At 44.2% G+C, this 20081-nt stretch overlaps 1 long non-coding RNA gene across 1 annotated transcript in view; it reads left to right on the top strand.

Moving 5' to 3' along the window:
* The first annotated feature begins 1858 nt into the window (after positions 1-1858).
* Positions 1859-20081, top strand: part of LOC140070703 (uncharacterized) — a 188175-nt gene continuing 169952 nt past the window's right edge. Inside the window, exon 1 of the long non-coding RNA XR_011848974.1 lies at positions 1859-1929. This is a non-coding gene — a long non-coding RNA (uncharacterized lncRNA). The remainder of the gene's footprint in view (positions 1930-20081) is intronic.

Here is a 20081-nt window from a genome sequence, read left to right as displayed (position 1 = left end):
ATTATCTTTGTGGTCCTCCTGCTGGACCCACCATTCTTCCTAAACAGAGAGACCCTGGAGAGAAGCTACAATGACAATCTGAATTTGCTCTCCTTCTTTCAACTGTATTGGTGGCCTCAGGCGGCCAATACAATTAAAAGATGTGGAAGAACAGGTAACAATAAGTTACTGTAGTTTGGGCACTCGGTCTCTAAAAGGTTCGCCATCACTGTCCCAGGACTTCATAAAAGCGAGAACATCCCCAGACAGACAGGACAAGCAAGTAAGTTTGGGACATCTACCATCAGTAAATCTGATGGTAGATGTCCTTTAATGTAAATCTACACTCAAAACCAAGCATAATAAACAAGGGACACTTACTCATAGATCCAGGTCTGTCACTGTGGTAATCTTGTTATATTTGTTATCCATGGCCTCCTTACTTCTAAATGCAACTTTTATAATAATGCTAATTATTCTGATTTCCCTAGCTCATCCGTGATCTGACATTACCGGCTGATACACTGTCTCACCCTCCTCCCTGCAGCAAGTGCTCACTGCATACGTGCTGAGGAAGCAGGGGAGAGGTTGAGACAGTGTAACATTCTGTAAAGCCAAATCACAGGGGGCTACAGTAGACCTTCAGGCTCATTAGCATTATTAAAAAAAAGTTGAATTTAGAATGAAGGAGGCCACGGATAACAAATATAAGAAGATTACCACAGGCACGGTGCCTGAATCTATGAGTAAGTGTCCCTGGTTAATAATGCTTGTGTTTGAAGCATCTAACATCAGATTTACACCTTTGTCTTTCTACCCGCTCTCCTTCAAGTGCCAAGAGCCGCGACGTTGCATGCGCAATAAGTGCCGAGAGCATCGTGACATCACAGCTCTCGGCACCTGCAGGAGGGTGGGTAGAAAGACAGAGGCGTCTATTATTAACAATCGTAGGCATTGACAGACGGCCGATGACGTAGGGGTAGCACTGGAGGGCTAATTTACATATGTGAGCTAATAGTGTTTTTAGCTAAACTAAAGATCACGGTGCATAACCAAAGTATCTGCTGGTATCAGGATTAAATAGCCTACAGGGTGGTGTGCTTGCAAGTTTTCCTTTAATGAGAATGATAAATTAATGAAATATAAGTTTTGCTAAATCATTTAAAGAAAAATAATGTATCACTCTACATAGCCTCCATAGTCTATAACATGCTGCCTTTGGGCGTTTGGCCACTTTTCAGTAAATCTGCTATTAGACATGTCTCTGCTTGTATATGTACCTGTACCTTTGCCTCCTTTGAGAGGTTCAGTCTTTCTCTGTTCTCACCATCCTTCCCTCTGCACATATACAGAAATTTCTCACTGATACACAGGGAGAGGGGAAAGCAGGATGTGTCATAATCTCCTGCTAAAGCTCCTCCTTATCATCAGTGGTCAGACAAACAAACAAAGATCCAAACCAAAGTTTGCAAGCCACACTAAAGTAAGTATCAGGAATGCTTAATCACTTGATTAAGGGATTATTATTAAGGCAGTAAAAGCATATGGGCACCTTTCTGATACATCTACAAGTTTTTTATATCAGAACCCAAGACCAATGGGTCACCCAGGCCCCAAGGCAAAGTAGAGGCGGTCTCCTACTTAAGGACACCCGACTTACAGACAACCCATAGTTACAGACAGACCCCTATGACCTCTGGTGAAGTTTTCTGAATGCTTTACTATAGTCCCAGATTGCAATAATCAGCTGTAAGGTGTCTGTAATGAAGCTTTTTTTGATAATCCTTGGTCCCATTACAGCAAAAAATGTTTAAACTCCAAATGTCACTGGGGCCAAAATTTTTTTGGTCTGCATCTACAATTATAAAATATAGAGTTTCGACTTACATACAAATTCAACTTAAGAACAAACCTCCAGACCCTATCTTGTACGTAACCCGGGGACTGCCTGTACAACCAAACATGAGACCTGGTACATAACCAAAGTACAAGCCTCCTTTTCAATGTGACAAACATTTTAAATAAATACAAGACACACCATAAAGGGCAAGGGTAGAGTGGGCAGAAGGATCTGGATGAGAGTTATAGAGCTACATTCCTTACTGCAAATAGGAACAAAATTCCGGAGGTTCCGGCGATTTAACGGAGCCACATTTCCTGATATTTTTCCTGATGACCCAGAAAAAAAAGTCTTCAGTATTCTGTAATAGTGCTTTGCAATCTTTCTGAATTATTGAATGCCAGAATTGCTGGCTCAAAGAACAACCAAATATATTACTATATATAATAGGTATTGAAACCAGTAGAAGATATCATTCATAGATAAGCTTTCTGTTATGGTGCCTTTAACATTGAAAACATAATTCTCAGTCTTTCCTGAAAGGAAGTCTTTTTATATTATATGACGTTACATGGGAAACAGTTCGTATACATAATTGTGTATACCAGGATGGGATCTATTTCATATGTGCCTAGATTCTGGGAACCAAACAATTCCCATAGTGCTAAAAATCCAAAATAAAAAGTAGAAAAGACAAGTCAATTCAAAATGCCCCTTCCCATCTGTTTATGCTATTTTGCACCCCACAGAATTTTTCCACAACTGTAGTTCTGCCGTTAACAAGAAACTATCCAAATGGGAAGTGGCCCATAGGAAAGGGCAGCTAGATACCATGTCCCTCTCCCCCATCACTGAAAAGGTCTACAGTGACATGGTGTAGCCAGAAAGCCTTCTAGATCCATCCATTTCAGATTTAATACCCTTGATGATTTATCTGTGTGAGCGGATTCGATTATCTGGGAACTGTAAATAGTTAAGTCACTGGTTATAAGGTTCCTTTATCTCTTAGTTGTTAGTGTAGTACAGGACAGAAAGCTGGTTTACACAAACTGCTTCAATATGGGAGAAATGCAGGGGAAAAAGAAGGGCACAGGAACATATTTCTTTATTAATGTACATAACAAAATGTACTATTATCATCTGAACTATTGATTTATAAAATCACAGCTAGTTCATTGAATTATTTGCATTGTTGAATGAATTAGCATTGTTATTTGGATTTGGTATTATTACTAATAGTGACAATAGTGATTTGCCATTTGTGCACTGTGGTGTCACTGCCTGGATACTGTATGATGGTACTATAGTATAGTATAGTACATTGTATACTTGACTCCAACTGATCAACACCCAGGGTGGTTTCATTCTTCCCAATGACCAATCTCCTATTATGACCAAAGAAAATAGAACTGTAATAAGGAAAGTCTGGGGCATGCCACATGAGTCTAGTCAATTCAAATATCTTGTGATGTATAAAGCCCCTGACAACCTGCCAGAACATAATAGAATATAATAAAGATAAGTTGCTCATGCCAAAAACATGTGTCAATTGATTTCTTTTTCATTTTGTTGATCGCACTAATTAAATATATTAGATCTTTACCTTGTAATAGTAGACGGAAGCACTTTACTTGAAGAAATTACTTGCAAAGCACTTGCGTAGACATTAGCTGCATTGTCCTACAATATTCGGTTGTGAGGGATGTAATCAGCGCTGTATAAAATAACAGGTAGCGCACTACAAGCCAAAGCATCATTATTTTCTTCCCGACAACTGCTAAATTGGCTGTTAAATTACAACTCCTGCATTATTCAAGAATTATTTTTAGGAGAAGACTGGGCTATTCATTTCCTATAAGAACGCGCTGCCCTGAAACTTTTTTTTTCTAGTTAACAACACCACACCTTCAGTATACCAGTGCATGATATTGTGAAGTGAATAGACCTCAGCTGTAATACCGGACAAACCCTTCACTTTCATTCCTATAGTGAATGACGCCACGAGGTTGTGCACTCTCTATATGCTGATTTCCGAGTCTATGTCCTCAGTTTCACTTCAATATTTCATGAGAGATCAGTTTGAAGGGCAATCAGGGGATAGTCCTTTTTACAGAGGGCTCCACAGATAATTGGCTAAATATACATTGAGGGGGATTACAACATCACTGTGTATACTATTACTCATGATTCACATTGTGCTATCAAGTTTTATAACTTTTTTGTGATTGTCTTTATCACAGGCTGATAGAAAGGCTTGTAGTGCCTGATGCAGTTAAATGGAGCAACTCAATGAAAGCAAACAAGACCCCATTGTGTAGCATGTACATAAAGATACATTGCAAGGAATTTACTTCAGAAAGATGACAGAGAGGTGCTTGTGAGGCGGTGGCCTGTTAAGTTGAAGATATTGCAAGAGGTGTTGTAGACAGGGGCAGTTGGCAGCAGGAAGCCATGAGTGGGCAAAGCTGTGACCAGTGTAAATAAAGGACGCCACAAAGACATAGCACCAAAAACATGGGAGAGTGTGAAATGAAGCTGCTGCCCCACCCCCCCTCCTCACCACATGCTGCTGGCAGGGAGCCAGGTGATGTAAATTAAAGTTATAAAAAGAACTGAAATGATTCGGAATGCTGACACAGGCATAGCATAGGCTATTGGAACATGTCACCAGCTAAAAATGACATTCCTGGTAACACGTTCGCTTTAATGGATGAGATTTATCAGAAGTAATAAATCTCCCTATAAAGTCTGCTGCCAAGATGTGTATACTCTGAAATAAGAATCTCACCCATGCCGCTTCAAGTGTCTTGTGTATTGGAACCTCAAAAGACGTTCCTTCGTCAGTGGAAGATGTTTTGGTAATAAATGTGAGTAACTGGTTGCTAACAGTTACCCAATGTATCCCTGTGCTTTATCCGCACCACACTACACCATCATTGGATGCCTCACCTACCACCAGCCAGGGTCCACTAACAGAGGAAGAGTCAACCCCCTACATTGCTGTTGCCACTGGTATGAGGAGGCATACCCAGGCATACTCAAGCAACCCAGCTTTCTTAACTTCATATAACAAAATAATAAAAGATCAATTTTCATTAATTCTGAAATCTAGAAATATGCTGAAAAAACCTCGACATGGCTTACAAATCCATGGACGTTCCACCTGCCCACCTGATGCCATGCTCTGCTCCAAATATGCCACTCTGCACCCGTCCAATGCTCCATCCGCCTTTCTGCTTGCCCGATGCTCCGCTCCATCCACCTGTCCGTTGCTTCTGGCCGTGTACCGGATTCTCCGCTCCATCCGCCTGCCCGATGCTTCTGTCTGTGTACCCGATGCTCGCTCGGCCGATGCTCTACTCTGTCAGTGTGTGTATGTATGTGCGGCGTGAGTGTATATGCAGTTTGTGTATGGTTTTTGTGCACTGTGAGTGTATGTATATGTTATGTGCACGCTGTGAGTGTATTTGCTGAGTATGTGTGTGCGTGCTGTGAGTGTATGTATATGGTGTGTGTGTATGTATGTGCTGTGTATGTGCATTGTGAGTGTATATGGTTGTGTGTGCACTGTGAGTGTGCGTGAGCTGCAGGGTATATGGTGTGTGTGTGTATGTGCTGTGTGTGTACATGGTCTGTGTGTATATGCTGTATATACTGTACATGTGTGTAAATGTTTAATGTGTATGTATCTGCAGCATGTCTGTATATACTGTATGTGGGTATATGCTGTTTGTACGTGTGTATATAAATGTCTGTGTATAAGTGTATACATGTATGTAAGTGTGAAAAAGTATAGAAGTGTGTGTATATGAAAGTGTACACATGCAGGGTTGAAGTCCAAATAAAGTGTTTTATTCACACTTCGGAAAACAACATAAATTCAGCCTTGGTTTTGGCACATATAAAGCAACACAAAAATAAATCCTGCCCGACTAGGCAGTGCCTAATACAATATCAGGTCCCAGCTATACAGGTACCAGGCTGCCTGGCACCCGCTCTTGGCCAGCAGTAGTACAGGAGGCATCACCTCCTGCTTCTGGCCCAGGACCGAAGCCCAGGTGGAGTAGGAGTCCCACTACCAGCCTACCCCTACTCCATAATAAGCAGGCCCAGTATGGACATTACCAAGGTGTCTATGCTAGCTAGGCCAACATAGACCAAACAGACTAGTCCTGCTTACTATATATCTACATTAACCCTTGGGTTACTGCAGACAAATCCAGGGCTTTTACCACCTGCATTTTATCTGCCTGTAAGACAGATTGTGATTTTCCCAAATGACACCTCTCACTTTCTCACAGTATATCCATTTTTTGTAAAGTGGAAGAGGTGACATTTAGGATGGTCTAATTTTGTCAGAAGAATGTTTATTTATCCCTAAATTTTACACGTTCACAATAGATAAAAAGTTTACTATGCAATTTCTCTCTAGACACCCACGTGTGGATGTTACTTGTTGTATGGGCTCACAATGGGAAGCAAAAGTGAAGGAGGGACATGCATGAACAGCTTTGCCCTACAGAATATATCAGTTTTTAGTTTTTTCAATGGGTTTCTGATGTATTACAGGATATTGCAGGGTAAATGATTGCTTGTTCATGTCCCATTGTGGGACTAATAAAAAAGTTAAAAATCAATCTCCTGATGCCAGTTCAGCTCAGTCGATGTACATTTACATCACTGAGCGCTAAATAACAGTGTTCAACGTCGTACATGTACTGTGCAGAGAGGAAGACATTGTACGGGATAGAAGACATTAATGATGTTCTGCATACATTAGTCTCATTAGATTTAGATTCCACAATCACAGCACTAAATCACTTTGGTGGCTCCTAAGATTTGAAACAAGTTGGACAACAACAGCGCATTACTTATTCACATAATAATGGCTTTGAACAGCAGGGACTGGGCTCGGGAGCGGAGCCCCCTATACATGACTGGTTGGAGCACTGTTTTCTGTTGATCTATGGTTTAATCAGCGGCCGCCTGAACACTGCTCGGCTTATTTGTAGTTATTGTGACTGCCATGTCCCTATGTGCCTCTGTCTCACTTGAAAGTGCATCAGCCTGATTGCCGCAGGACTGGAGTTTATCTGAGATTCAGCTTATTTTTCTTCTGCATCTTGTTATTTTTGTGAGATTTGTCTAGTTATTATTTATTGCTCCCTATAAATATAAAATAAAAACAAATATAGCAACTTCTCAAACACAGCATACACAAAATCCATACCATTTAGAGTATAGAACTCCTTCGCAAACCGTTATGTTTAGAGATGAGCGAGCACTAAAATGCTCGGGTACTCGTTATTCGAGACGAACTTTTCCCGATGCTCGAGTGCTCGTCTCGAATAACGAACCCCATTGAAGTCAATGGGAGACTCGAGCATTTTTCAAGGGGACCAAGGCTCTGCACAGGGAAGCTTGGCCAAACACCTGGGAACCTCAGAAAAGGATGGAAACACCACGGAAATGGACAGGAAACAGCAGGGGCAGCATGCATGGATGCCTCTGAGGCTGCATAATCGCACCATTATGCCAAAATTATGGGCAACAGCATGGCCATGACAGAGTGACAGAATGAAGCTAGATAGCATCTAAAACATCCAATAATTGACCCTGACACTATAGGGGACGGCATGCAGAGGCAGCGGCAGCAGGCTAGAGAGTGGCATGGCGACATACCCTAAATGGACTCAGGCTTCAAACCAATGGGTGGCAGAGAGGAACCAAAGGAGGTGAGCAAGAAGCGCTCAAATAATATCGGTACATGATAAAAGTTTGCCAGTATATTTTGTGGATTACACAGCAGGGTGGCGACAAAGTTAACATGGAAGCCATGAAAACAACCCAAAATTCTGCCTGACACAGCTCGTTTGATAAGGGGACCATGTATGGAGGCAGTGAACTAGTAGTAGATTAAAGGTGCTGCAGTTAAAACTATGTTAGTTGGATCTTGGCATGGAGCTGGCGCTCCGCTGCCAGACGAGCTTTCGCCAATCCAAGCCCCTGTCTCTAGGCTACTCCCCAAACAGCACTTTTGTATAAGATCAAGTGTAGTAGCGTTCTTATAAGTTTAGGATATGCCGGGTGAGGGGAATGTAAACAGATGCGCAAGAAGCGCATGATGCGTATGGAGCTGGCGCTCCGCTGCCAGGCGAGCTTTCGCAAATCCAAGCCCCTGTCTCTAGGCTACTCCCCAAACAGCACTTTTGTATAAGATCAAGTGTAGTAGCGTTCTTATAAGTTTAGGATATGGCGGGTGAGGGGAATGTAAACAGATGCGCAAGAAGCGCTGAAATAATATCCCTAAATGGTAAAAGTTTGCAAGTATATTTTGTGGATTACACAGCAGGGTGGCGACAAAGTTAACAACTTTGATGTGGAATGCCCTGTAATAGCTCTTGGGCGGTGTGCCTTTTATCGCCTAGGCTCAGCAGTTTCAGCACCGCCTGCTGTCGCTTAGCGACGGCACTGCTGCTGTGCCTAGAGCTACCGACTGATGGCGCCATGCCCACGGATGGTAATTCGGAGGAGGAGGAGGTGGAGGAGGGGTGGGAGGAGGTATAGTAGGCCTTTGAGACCTGGACCGAGGTAGGCCCCGCAATTCTCTGCGTCGGCAGTATATGACCAGCCCCAGGGTCAGACTCGGTCCCAGCCTGCACCAAGTTAAGTGTAGTAGCGTTCTTATAAGTTTGGGATATGGCGGGTTAGGGGAATGTAAACAGATGCGCAAGAAGCGCATGATGCGCATGGAGCTGGCGTTCCGCTGCCAGGCGAGCTTTCGCCAATCCAAGCCCCTGTCTCTAGGCTACTCCCCAAACAGCACTTCTAAGAACCTTTTGTATAAGATCAAGTGTAGTAGCGTTCTTATAAGTTTAGGATATGCCGGGTGAGGGGAATGTAAACAGATGCGCAAGAAGCGCTGAAATAATATCCCTAAATGGTAAAAGTTTGCCAGTATATTTTGTGGATAACACAGCAGGGTGGCGACAAAGTTAACAACTTTGATGTGGAATCCATGAAAACAACCCAAATTTCTGCCTGACACACCTCGTTTGATAAAGGGACGATGTATGGAGGCAGCTATATGGACGACTTTTGGAGGTAGCAATGGAGACAACGTGTGGAGGCTGCTATGGAGACAATTTAATTTGGATAGTGCCTGTATGTGGCAGTCCCAAACATTTTTCAAACCAGAGGAGCAGGTAGGTGGCCCTCCAGTAAAATGGAATAGATTGAGTGCCTGTATGTGGCAGTCCCAAAAATTCTTCAAACCAGAGGAGCAGGTAGGTGGCCCTCCAGTAAAATGGAATAGATTGAGTGCCTGTATGTGGCAGTCCCAAAAATTCTTCAAACCAGAGGAGCAGGTAGGTGGCCCTCCAGTAAAATGGAATAGATTGAGTGCCTGTATGTGGCAGTCCCAAAAATTGTTCAAACCAGAGGAGCAGGTAGGTGGCCCTCCAGTAAAATGGAATAGATTGAGTGCCTGTATGTGGCAGTCCCAAAAATTGTTCAAACCAGAGGAGCAGGTAGGTGGCCCTCCAGTAAAATGGAATAGATTGAGTGCCTGTATGTGGCAGTCCCAAAAATTGTTCAAACCAGAGGAGCAGGTAGGTGGCCCTCCAGTAAAATGGAATAGATTGAGTGCCTGTATGTGGCAGTCCCAAAAATTGTTCAAACCAGAGGACCGGGTAGGTGGCCCTCCAGAAAAATGGAATAGATTGAGTGCCTGTATGTGGCACTCACAAAAATTGTTTCAAACAGAGGACCGGGTAGGTGGCCCTCCAGAAAAATTAAATGCATGAAGTATAGCAAGAGCCAGTGGGCCCTGTCAAAAAATAGCCATTTTCCTCTGCTTTACTGTACAAAGAGGAGGAGAAGGAGGAAAATGAGGAGGAGGAGGAGGAGTGGATCAATTATTCAGGTTGAGCTTCCTTCACCTGGTGGAGATTGGAAATTCTGAGAAATCCAGCCTTTATTCATTTTAATAAGCGTCAGCCTGTCAGCGCTGTCAGTCGACAGGCGTGTACGCTTATCGGTGATGATGCCACCAGCTGCACTGAAAACCCGCTCGGACAAGACGCTAGCGGCAGGGCAGGCAAGAACCTCCAAGGCGTACAGCGCCAGTTCGTGCCACATGTCCAGCTTTGAAACCCAGTAGTTGTAGGGAGCTGTGTGATCATTTAGGACGATGGTATGGTCAGCTACGTACTCCCTCACCATCTTTCTGTAAAGATCAGCCCTACTCTGCCGAGACTGGGGACAGGTGACAGTGTCTTGCTGGGGTGACATAAAGCTGGCAAAAGCCTTGTAAAGCGTACCCTTGCCAGTGCTGGACAAGCTGCCTGCTCGCCTACTCTCCCTCGCTACTTGTCCCGCAGAACTACGCACTCTGCCGCTAGCGCTGTCAGAAGGGAAATACTGTTTCAGCTTGTGCACCAGGGCCTGCTGGTATTCATGCATTCTCACACTCCTTTCCTCTGCAGGGATGAGAGTGGAAAGATTTTGCTTGTACCGTGGGTCCAGGAGAGTGAACACCCAGTAATCGGTGCTGGAATAAATTCTTTGAACGCGAGGGTCACGGGATAGGCAGCCTAGCATGAAATCTGCCATATGCGCCAGAGTACCAACGCGTAAGAATTCACTCCCCTCACTGGCCTGACTGTCCATTTCCTCCTCCTCCAACTCCTCCAACTCCTCTTCTTCTGCCCATACACGCTGAACAGTGAAGGACTCAACAATGGTCCCCTCTTGTGTCTCGCCAACATTCTCCTCCTCCTCATCCTCCTCCACCTCCACCTCCTCCGATATGCGCTGAGAAACAGACCTGAGGGTGCTTTGGCTATCAACAAGGGAATCTTCTTCCCCCGTCTCTTGTGACGAGCGCAAAGCTTCCGACTTCATGCTGATCAGAGAGTTTTTCAACAGGCCAAGCAGCGGGATGGTGAGGCTGATGATGGCGGCATCGCCACTGACCATCTGTGTTGACTCCTCAAAGTTACTCAGCACCTGACAGATATCAGACATCCACGTCCACTCCTCATTGTAGACTTGAGGAAGCTGACTGACCTGACTACCAGTTCTGGTGGAAGTTGACATCTGGCAGTCTACAATCGCTCGGCGCTGCTGGTAAACTCTGGATAACATGGTCAGTGTTGAATTCCACCTCGTGGGCACGTCGCACAACAGTCGGTGAGCGGGCAGTTGGAGGCGGCGCTGCGCTGCCCTGAGAGTGGCAGCATCTGTGCTGGACTTCCTGAAATGCGCACAGATGCGGCGCACCTTCGTGAGCAAATCAGACAGATTGGGGTATGTCTTGAGGAAACGCTGAACTATCAGATTTAACACATGGGCCAGGCATGGCACATGTGTCAGTCTGCCGAGTTGCAGAGCCGCCACCAGGTTACGGCCGTTGTCACACACAACCATGCCTGGCTTCAGGTTCAGCGGTGCCAGCCACAGATCAGTCTGCGCCGTGATGCCCTGTAATAGCTCTTGGGCGGTGTGCCTTTTATCGCCTAGGCTCAGCAGTTTGAGCACCCCCTGCTGTCGCTTAGCGACGGCACTGCTGCTGTGCCTAGAGCTACCGACTGATGGCGCCGTGCCCACGGATGGTAGTTCGGAGGAGGAGGTGGAGGAGGGGTGGGAGGAGGAGGAGGCATAGTAGGTCTGAAACACCTGGACCGAGGTAGGCCCCGCAATCCTCGGCGTCGGCAGTATATGACCAGCCGCAGGGTCAGACTCGCTCCCAGCCTCCACCAAGTTAACCCAATGTGCCGTCAGCGATATATAGTGGCCCTGCCCGGCAGCACTCGTCCACGTGTCCGTGGTCAGGTGGACCTTGTCAGAAACGGCGTTGGTCAGGGCACGGATGATGTTGTCTGACACGTGCTGGTGCAGGGCTGGGACGGCACATCGGGAAAAGTAGTGGCGGCTGGGGACCGAATATCGAGGGGCGGCCGCCGCCATGAGGTTGCAAAAGGCCTCGGTCTCTACTAGCCTATAGGGCAGCATCTCCAGGCTAAGCAATCTGGAGATGTGCACATTAAGGGCTTGGGCGTGCGGGTGGGTTGCACTATATTTGCGTTTCCGCTCCAGCGTCTGGGGTATGGAGAGCTGAACGCTGGTGGATGCTGTGGAGGATCGTGGAGGCGACGATGGGGTTTTTGTGGCAGGGTCCTGGGCAGGGGGCTGACTATCAGCTGACACAGGGGAAGGAGCAGTGGTGTGCACGGCCGGAGGTGAACGGGCTTGTTGCCACTGAGTGGGGTGTTTAGCATTCATATGCCTGCGCATACTGGTGGTAGTTAAGCTAGTAGTGGTGGAACCCCTGCTGAGCCTGGTTTGGCAAATGTTGCACACCACAGTCCGTCGGTCATCCGGTGTTTCCTTAAAGAACCTCCAGACTTCTGAAAATCTAGCCCTCGCCGCAAGAGCCCTCGCCACGGGAGCTTCACTAGTTGACACATTTGGCGCTGATGCACCAGCTCTGGCCCTGCCTCTCCGTCTGGCCCCACCACTGCCTCTTCCAACCTGTTCTGGTCGAGAACTCTCCTCCGTCTCAGAAGCACTGTGTTCACCCGGCCTCTCAACCCAGCTTGGGTCTGTCACCTCATCATCCTCCGATCCCTCAGTCTGCTCCCCCCTCGGACTTCCTGCCCTGACAACAACTTCCCCACTGTCTGACAACCGTGTCTCCTCATCGTCGGACACCTCTTTACACACTTCCACTACGTCAAGAAGGTCATCATCACCCACAGACTGTGACTGGTGGAAAACCTGGGCATCGGAAAATTGCTCAGCAGCAACCGGACAAGTGGTTTGTGACTGTGGGAAGGGTCCAGAAAACAGTTCCTCAGAGTATGCCGGTTCAAATGCCAAATTTTCCTGGGAGGGGGCAGACTGGGGGGGAGGAGGCTGAGGTGCAGGAGCTGGAGGAGTGGCGATTTCGGTGACATGGGTGGACTGCGTGGAAGACTGACTGGTGGACAAATTGCTCGAAGCATTGTCAGCAATCCACGACATCACCTGTTCGCACTGTTCTGGCCTCAACAGTGCTCTACCACGAGTCCCAGTAACTTCAGACATGAACCTAGGGAGTGTAGCTCTGCGGCGTTCCCCTGCTCCCTCATAAGCAGGTGGTGTCTCACCCCGGCCAGGACCACGGCCTCTGACCCCTGCAGTAGTTGGACGCCCACGTCCCCGCCCTCGTCCTCTACCCCTAGCCCTCGGGTTAAACATTTTTAAAATGAGAGTTATAACTTTAATTTTTTTTTTACTTTTTTTTGTGTTTTTTGTTTTTTTTTGTGTTTTTGAGTTTTTAAAACCAAACGATGCTATCCTATTGCTATGGCTATTTTCTAGCCAAGTATGAAAGCACACTACTATGCCAGATGAGATGACACTGAGTTATTAAACAAAATAAACGTAAAATAAAAAAGGAAAAATGGCAGACTGTGCCTAATTGAAATCCAACCCCTACTAAATTTTCCCACTTCGGTCTTTGCAATGGATATGTGCGTCACTAAGCGCAAAACACAGCGGTCGCAAGTCTCACTACAAATTGCTCACAATTGGCTAGTAGATGCACTGCAGCAAGTACAGCCACCAGCAGATCAACCAGAAATGAAATATATATAACGCTACTGTAGGCGTAAGTAAGCCGTTTGGATTCTCCTATGGCTATTTTCTAGCCAAGTATGAAAGCACACTACTATGCCAGATGAGATGACACTGAGTTATTAAACAAAATAAACGTAAAATAAAAAAGGAAAAATGGCAGACTGTGCCTAATTGAAATCCAACCCCTACTAAATTTTCCCACTTCGGTCTTTGCAATGAATATGTGCGTCACTAAGCGCAAAACACAGCGGTCGCAAGTCTCACTACAAATTGCTCACAATTGGCTAGTAGATGCACTGCAGCAAGTACAGCCACCAGCAGATCAACCAGAAATGAAATATATATAACGCTACTGTAGGCGTAAGTAAGCCGTTTGGATTCTCCTATGGCTATTTTCTAGCCAAGTATGAAAGCACACTACTATGCCAGATGAGATGACACTGAGTTATTAAACAAAATAAACGTAAAATAAAAAAGGAAAAATGGCAGACTGTGCCTAATTGAAATCCAACCCCTACTAAATTTTCCCACTTCGGTCTTTGCAATGGATATGTGCGTCACTAAGCGCAAAACACAGCGGTCGCAAGTCTCACTACAAATTGCTCACAATTGGCTAGTAGATGCACTGCAGCAAGTACAGCCACCAGCAGATCAACCAGAAATGAAATATATATAACGCTACTGTAGGCGTAAGTAAGACATTTGGATTCTCCTATGGCTATTTTCTAGCCAAGTATGAAAGCACACTACTATGCCAGATGAGATGACACTGAGTTATTAAACAAAATAAACGTAAAATAAAAAAGGAAAAATGGCAGACTGTGCCTAATTGAAATCCAACCCCTACTAAATTTTCCCACTTCGGTCTTTGCAATGGATATGTGCGTCACTAAGCGCAAAACACAGCGGTCGCAAGTCTCACTACAAATTGCTCACAATTGGCTAGTAGATGCACTGCAGCAAGTACAGCCACCAGCAGATCAACCAGAAATGAAATATATATAACGCTACTGTAGGCGTAAGTAAGCCGTTTGGATTCTCCTATGGCTATTTTCTAGCCAAGTATGAAAGCACACTACTATGCCAGATGAGATGACACTGAGTTATTAAACAAAATAAACGTAAAATAAAAAAGGAAAAATGGCAGACTGTGCCTAATTGAAATCCAACCCCTACTAAATTTTCCCACTTCGGTCTTTGCAATGGATATGTGCGTCACTAAGCGCAAAACACAGCGGTCGCAAGTCTCACTACAAATTGCTCACAATTGGCTAGTAGATGCACTGCAGCAAGTACAGCCACCAGCAGATCAACCAGAAATGAAATATATATAACGCTACTGTAGGCGTAAGTAAGCCGTTTGGATTCTCCTATGGCTATTTTCTAGCCAAGTATGAAAGCACACTACTATGCCAGATGAGATGACACTGAGTTATTAAACAAAATAAACGTAAAATAAAAAAGGAAAAATGGCAGACTGTGCCTAATTGAAATCCAACCCCTACTAAATTTTCCCACTTCGGTCTTTGCAATGGATATGTGCGTCACTAAGCGCAAAACACAGCGGTCGCAAGTCTCACTACAAATTGCTCACAATTGGCTAGTAGATGCACTGCAGCAAGTACAGCCACCAGCAGATCAACCAGAAATCAAATATATAACGCTACTGTAGGCGTAAGTAAGCCGTTTGGATTCTCCTATGGCTATTTTCTAGCCAAGTATGAAAGCACACTACTATGCCAGATGAGATGACACTGAGTTATTAAACAAAATAAACGTAAAATAAAAAAGGAAAAATGGCAGACTGTGCCTAATTGAAATCCAACCCCTACTAAATTTTCCCACTTCGGTCTTTGCAATGGATATGTGCGTCACTAAGCGCAAAACACAGCGGTCGCAAGTCTCACTACAAATTGCTCACAATTGGCTAGTAGATGTACTGCAGCAAGTACAGCCACCAGCAGATCAACCAGAAATCAAATATATAACGCTACTGTAGGCGTAAGTAAGCCGTTTGGATTCTCCTATGGCTGTTTTCTAGCCAAGTATGAAAGCACACTACTATGCAAGATGAGATGACACTGAGTTATTAAAAAAATAAACGTAAAATAAAAAGTAAATGGCAGACTGTGCCTAATTGAAATCAAACCCCTAATAAATTTTCCCACTTTGGTGTTTGAGGTGGATATGTGTGCCACTAAGAGCTAAACACAACGGTAGCAAGTCCCCCTGCTAATTCCTCACAAAATGGTACTAGATGCAAATAAAAAAAAAAAAAAGTAGAACGTTATTGTAGCCCTAAGAAGGGCTGTTGGGTTCTTGGAGAATCACTCCTGCCTAACAGTAAGCTAATAGAACACCCTAACGCTTTCCCTGACCAGCAGCAGCTCTCTCCCTAGCGGCATCCAGACACAGAATGATCCGAGCAGCGCGGGCAGCGGCTAGTCTATCCCAGGGTCACCTGATCTGGCCAGCCAACCACTGCTATCGACGTGTAAGGGTACCACGTCATGCTGGGTGGAGTGCAGAGTCTCCTGGCTTGTGATTGGCTCTGTTTCTGGCCGCCAAAAAGCAAAACGGCGGGAGCTGCCATTTTCTCGAGCGGGCGAAGTATTCGTCCGAGCAACGAGCAGTTTCGAGTACGCTAATGCTCGACCGAGCATCAAGCTCGGACGAGCATGTTCGCTCATCTCTAGTTATGTTACATTTTTAGTTGGTCATGTAGCCATAATAGATTCATACTAGATTTCTGAATGGCAAATTGACCTGTATAGGAATCTAAAAATAATAGCAACAAAATCGCACTTCCATTTTGTTTTAGCCTAAGTGAAACACTTAAAGGATTAATAGAAGTTGTTTTACATACATTGAGGGGTATAGTTTATATAGTTGGGTAATTAATGGTGTTTTACTTTAATTTAGGCCTTTCAAAGTCACTTGAAAGCTGTGAGTTTTTCAAGAAAATTAGAAAAATCGCACCTCAAGTTCTAAACCTCATAACATCCTAGAAAAATACAAGGAGGTGTAAAATATTATCCCAACATAAAGCTGACATTCCGGAAATGTTAGTTATCTAGCGTTTTGGGTAGTTAAACTATCTGCCTGGAAAGCAGAACATTTTTGCCATTTTTTTTTTTCAGAATTACAACTAACATGAAGCACAATGGGGCTCATTTACTAGGGGTCCACGGAGCGCATTTTCTGCGGGTTTCCCGACGTTTTCCATTTTGCGCCGCACCTGTGTGACATCACATGTTCGTGGAGCAATGTTTGTACACACGAAGATGAGATCTAGAAAACCATGAGGAATTGATACAGAAAGCATATTGGAAAATTGTAGAACTTTTCATTTAACACACAAAACCAATTATTCGCTGAAAGTAGACAGACCCTTTAATCAACCACTGAGTGAAAGGATTGCATACGACCAGGTAGATTTTAAAAACAGATGATCGAGAGATGGGTAGAAGTAGGGTGCTGATACAAATCCTGCATGCTTGCAGCAATGGAAGTACAGGAAGCAATAGACTCCTTCCTCTACCATTCACAGAGTTGTGTATTATGGGGTGCAGCCAAACAAACTTTGCCAACTACCCTGGCTAAGAGTTTTTGTTTCCCTGTAGTTACAGAGTGCCATAGGTTTTGGAAAATAAGAGGGGACATTTCACAAGTATTCCCCTGTGGTGAGTCAATGCAATGGATAACTTTCTTCTAATCAGCACAATGTAAAATCAGTGTTGGTTTCCTTCCTTTGAACAAAGCCCTATTCTCCAACATAGAGGAAATCCTCTCCAGCCAGCAACTGGCAGTCTGACACTGGTGACCTGACAGATGACAAAGAGATCACACTGCACTATTATACGTGTGTGCAACATTACAGGTCACTTGAAAAAAACTGATTATTCTTATTTAGGTCTAGTGGACACACCATCATCTAAGAGAAGCCAATGTAATGGACTGGAGTTGATTTGCACCCAAATTTGCTCTTCAAAAATCTGACTTTATATGTGGATTATTTTGATAAATCTGGCATTATTAGAAAGACTTGCAAAGTGGAATAGGTAGACTAAAGTTGCAGAAAAGGCATAAATTAAGCGGCAATTATGCAACAATCAACCGCTAAAAAACTGGCAATATTACAATGATACATTCCCCATTAAGACTTTGGAGTCATACTTAGCTAGAATAGATGGTCTATCGGTCTAATTTGCTCCAGAAAACTGCACCTAAATTTAGTCTCAGCCTCCTAATTTTTGTCGCACAGACATAGACATGCCCCTTCATTAATATTCACCCTACTCAAAACCTTCAGTTTTCATACAAGATCACATGTATGCACAAGATTTCTAAACAGCCGGAGGACATTATCGGCTGGAGTGATGGGAGGGGCGAATATTAATGAAACGGGGGAGGGGGGGGCATGCATAAATTAAGTAGCGGAGGAGCCATTTGCTAATTTGGCCAACTTGCAAATATTTGAAGCCTTCTTTTGTGTGTCTTACGGAGACTCAGGATCTAGCTGAAAATGGGCTCATCATCCCATAGAAGTAACAAGCATACATTCTAGGACCGTCTACCACCCATAAACTGGTGGTAGATGTCCTTTAAAGTTTAATGAAGCTTTTCATTCATTTTCCTGTGTCTTTTAGAATTTTAAATATTGGTAATTTACTCATGTTCTAAGCAGAACTACACACAATGGTCATTGATGATCTCATTGTTCCATTTCTATGTAATTCTCCTATTATGGATGTGAATGCAAATAAGAGGACAGTCAGCTACAAGTCTGGAGAAGATAAACATCAGTGTGCCACATCCTGACAGCCCAAAGGATGAAGACAAGATGATGACTCGGAAAATGTGGTGCCATCATTGTCACATAGAAAGGGATGTGCTATGCCCATGATTCACAATCTGCTGAAGAGGAGGAAACAGGCTTGGAGAGGAAATATCTTGACAACAAGGCGCAAGCTGATTAGAGTTCGCACCATGAAAACATCCACTTATAATCAGTATATTTAGCCAAGTGATGTCTCACTCATAAATGACACCCTGCATACGTCACAGTCAGTGACACATCCTGGATACTATACAGAGTCCACACTATATGAAAGATGCAAAATCGGAGCCACAATAACTTTGGTGTTAAATGAAGCCTATGATTATATTTTGTATTCTGCTGATGGGTCTGCATGTTCTTATGAGAAAGCTTCCTACAATAACATTATACTGACCCCCTGAAAAAGCCTGGTACAGAGATATGTGTTGGGTATCCTTTCCACCCCTCCACTGGTTTGTTTAAAGAGAACCCGTCATGCAAAATAACCCCCCTAAACTAAATATATTTTCATAAACTGCCATTAGAGAGCATTGCCTCTATCCCTTCATTGTCCCTCCTCATCCCTGTAAACCTAAGCAATGAGGTCCTAAAGCTGTATGCAAATGACCTGTGAAATGTCCAATGAAGCATTAGCATATTCAAGCTGTCCACTCTATTCATGAGTGGGAGGCACAGCCACACCCCCAGTGCTTGACTGACAGCCTGTATAATGATGTGAGGCTGTATAATGATGTGCTTCCTGGTGCCGGTGGCCACGCCCCCTGCAGCCTGTGTTTGCATGTGTGTGTGTGTGTATAGGAGAGATACAACAGCTCCAGGCTGCAGCCATGTTACAGCAGAACATGTCAGATTCATGTGTAGCTGATGTCTGTGTCTCCCACCTGTATATTAGGAGGATGCAGCATGTCAGCAGATGCAGCACACACTAGCAATACTTTACTATACATTACACACAGACATGAGCAGGGGAAGGAGAGGGGAGGGGTAACAGGGGGGACATCACTGCCTCTGACCATGTGACCAGCCTCATTTACATGATAAAAAATAGATGATTTTACAATGAATAATGTATGAAATAACTAGATAAAGGCTGGGATGGGATCCTTGTGAGCTGCTCCAACAGGTAGTAGTGACAGGACTAGTGACACAGACCTGATGACAGGTGTCCTTTAAAGGGGTATTCCGGGAATATGAACGTCTGACACAAAAACCCATGATGCTATAAATAAATGAATACAACAATACTCAATGTCATTAGTCACAAAATGGAGCTTAAATAGTCTGATTTAATGATTTAAAAAATTTACGGCCTCTCTAAAGTAGGTGGAGTTATCACTAAGATGGCCGCCACTGGAAACTACAAGTTCCATGATTCTTTAGTTCTCAGTAACTCCTCCTACCTCTTGTGCTCTGCTCCCAGTGATGATGTAACAGGTTTTCTTACTCTGTTAGTAATGTTGTGTAACCAAAACACTGGCCATACTGACTACAGCCAAACGTAGTGGTGATCACATGACCTGCCCAGGCAGCTGCAGAACATGTGATGTGGACATGTGACCAGCATCCATCTTTTGTTCTGTGTCTGATCCACAACGGACCGTGTGGAGGAAATTAACGGACTGATTAAAGGGCCAGTAGTATTTTAATTCTTCTGCTAATTCTAATTTTCTGCTATGGGGAGCACAATTTTAAATAACAACTAATTACACACTAGCTTATATTTTTAGTACCCATTTGTGTATATGAATTATACCGATTCCGGGAATACCCCTTTAAGCCTCTCCGCTACTTGATTTATTG

Source organism: Engystomops pustulosus, chromosome 7, assembly GCF_040894005.1.
Source record: "Engystomops pustulosus chromosome 7, aEngPut4.maternal, whole genome shotgun sequence".
NCBI classification, from domain to species: Eukaryota; Metazoa; Chordata; class Amphibia; order Anura; family Leptodactylidae; genus Engystomops; species Engystomops pustulosus.
Note: the sequence above shows the minus strand (reverse complement) of the source record. Positions and strands in the feature narration are given on the sequence as shown.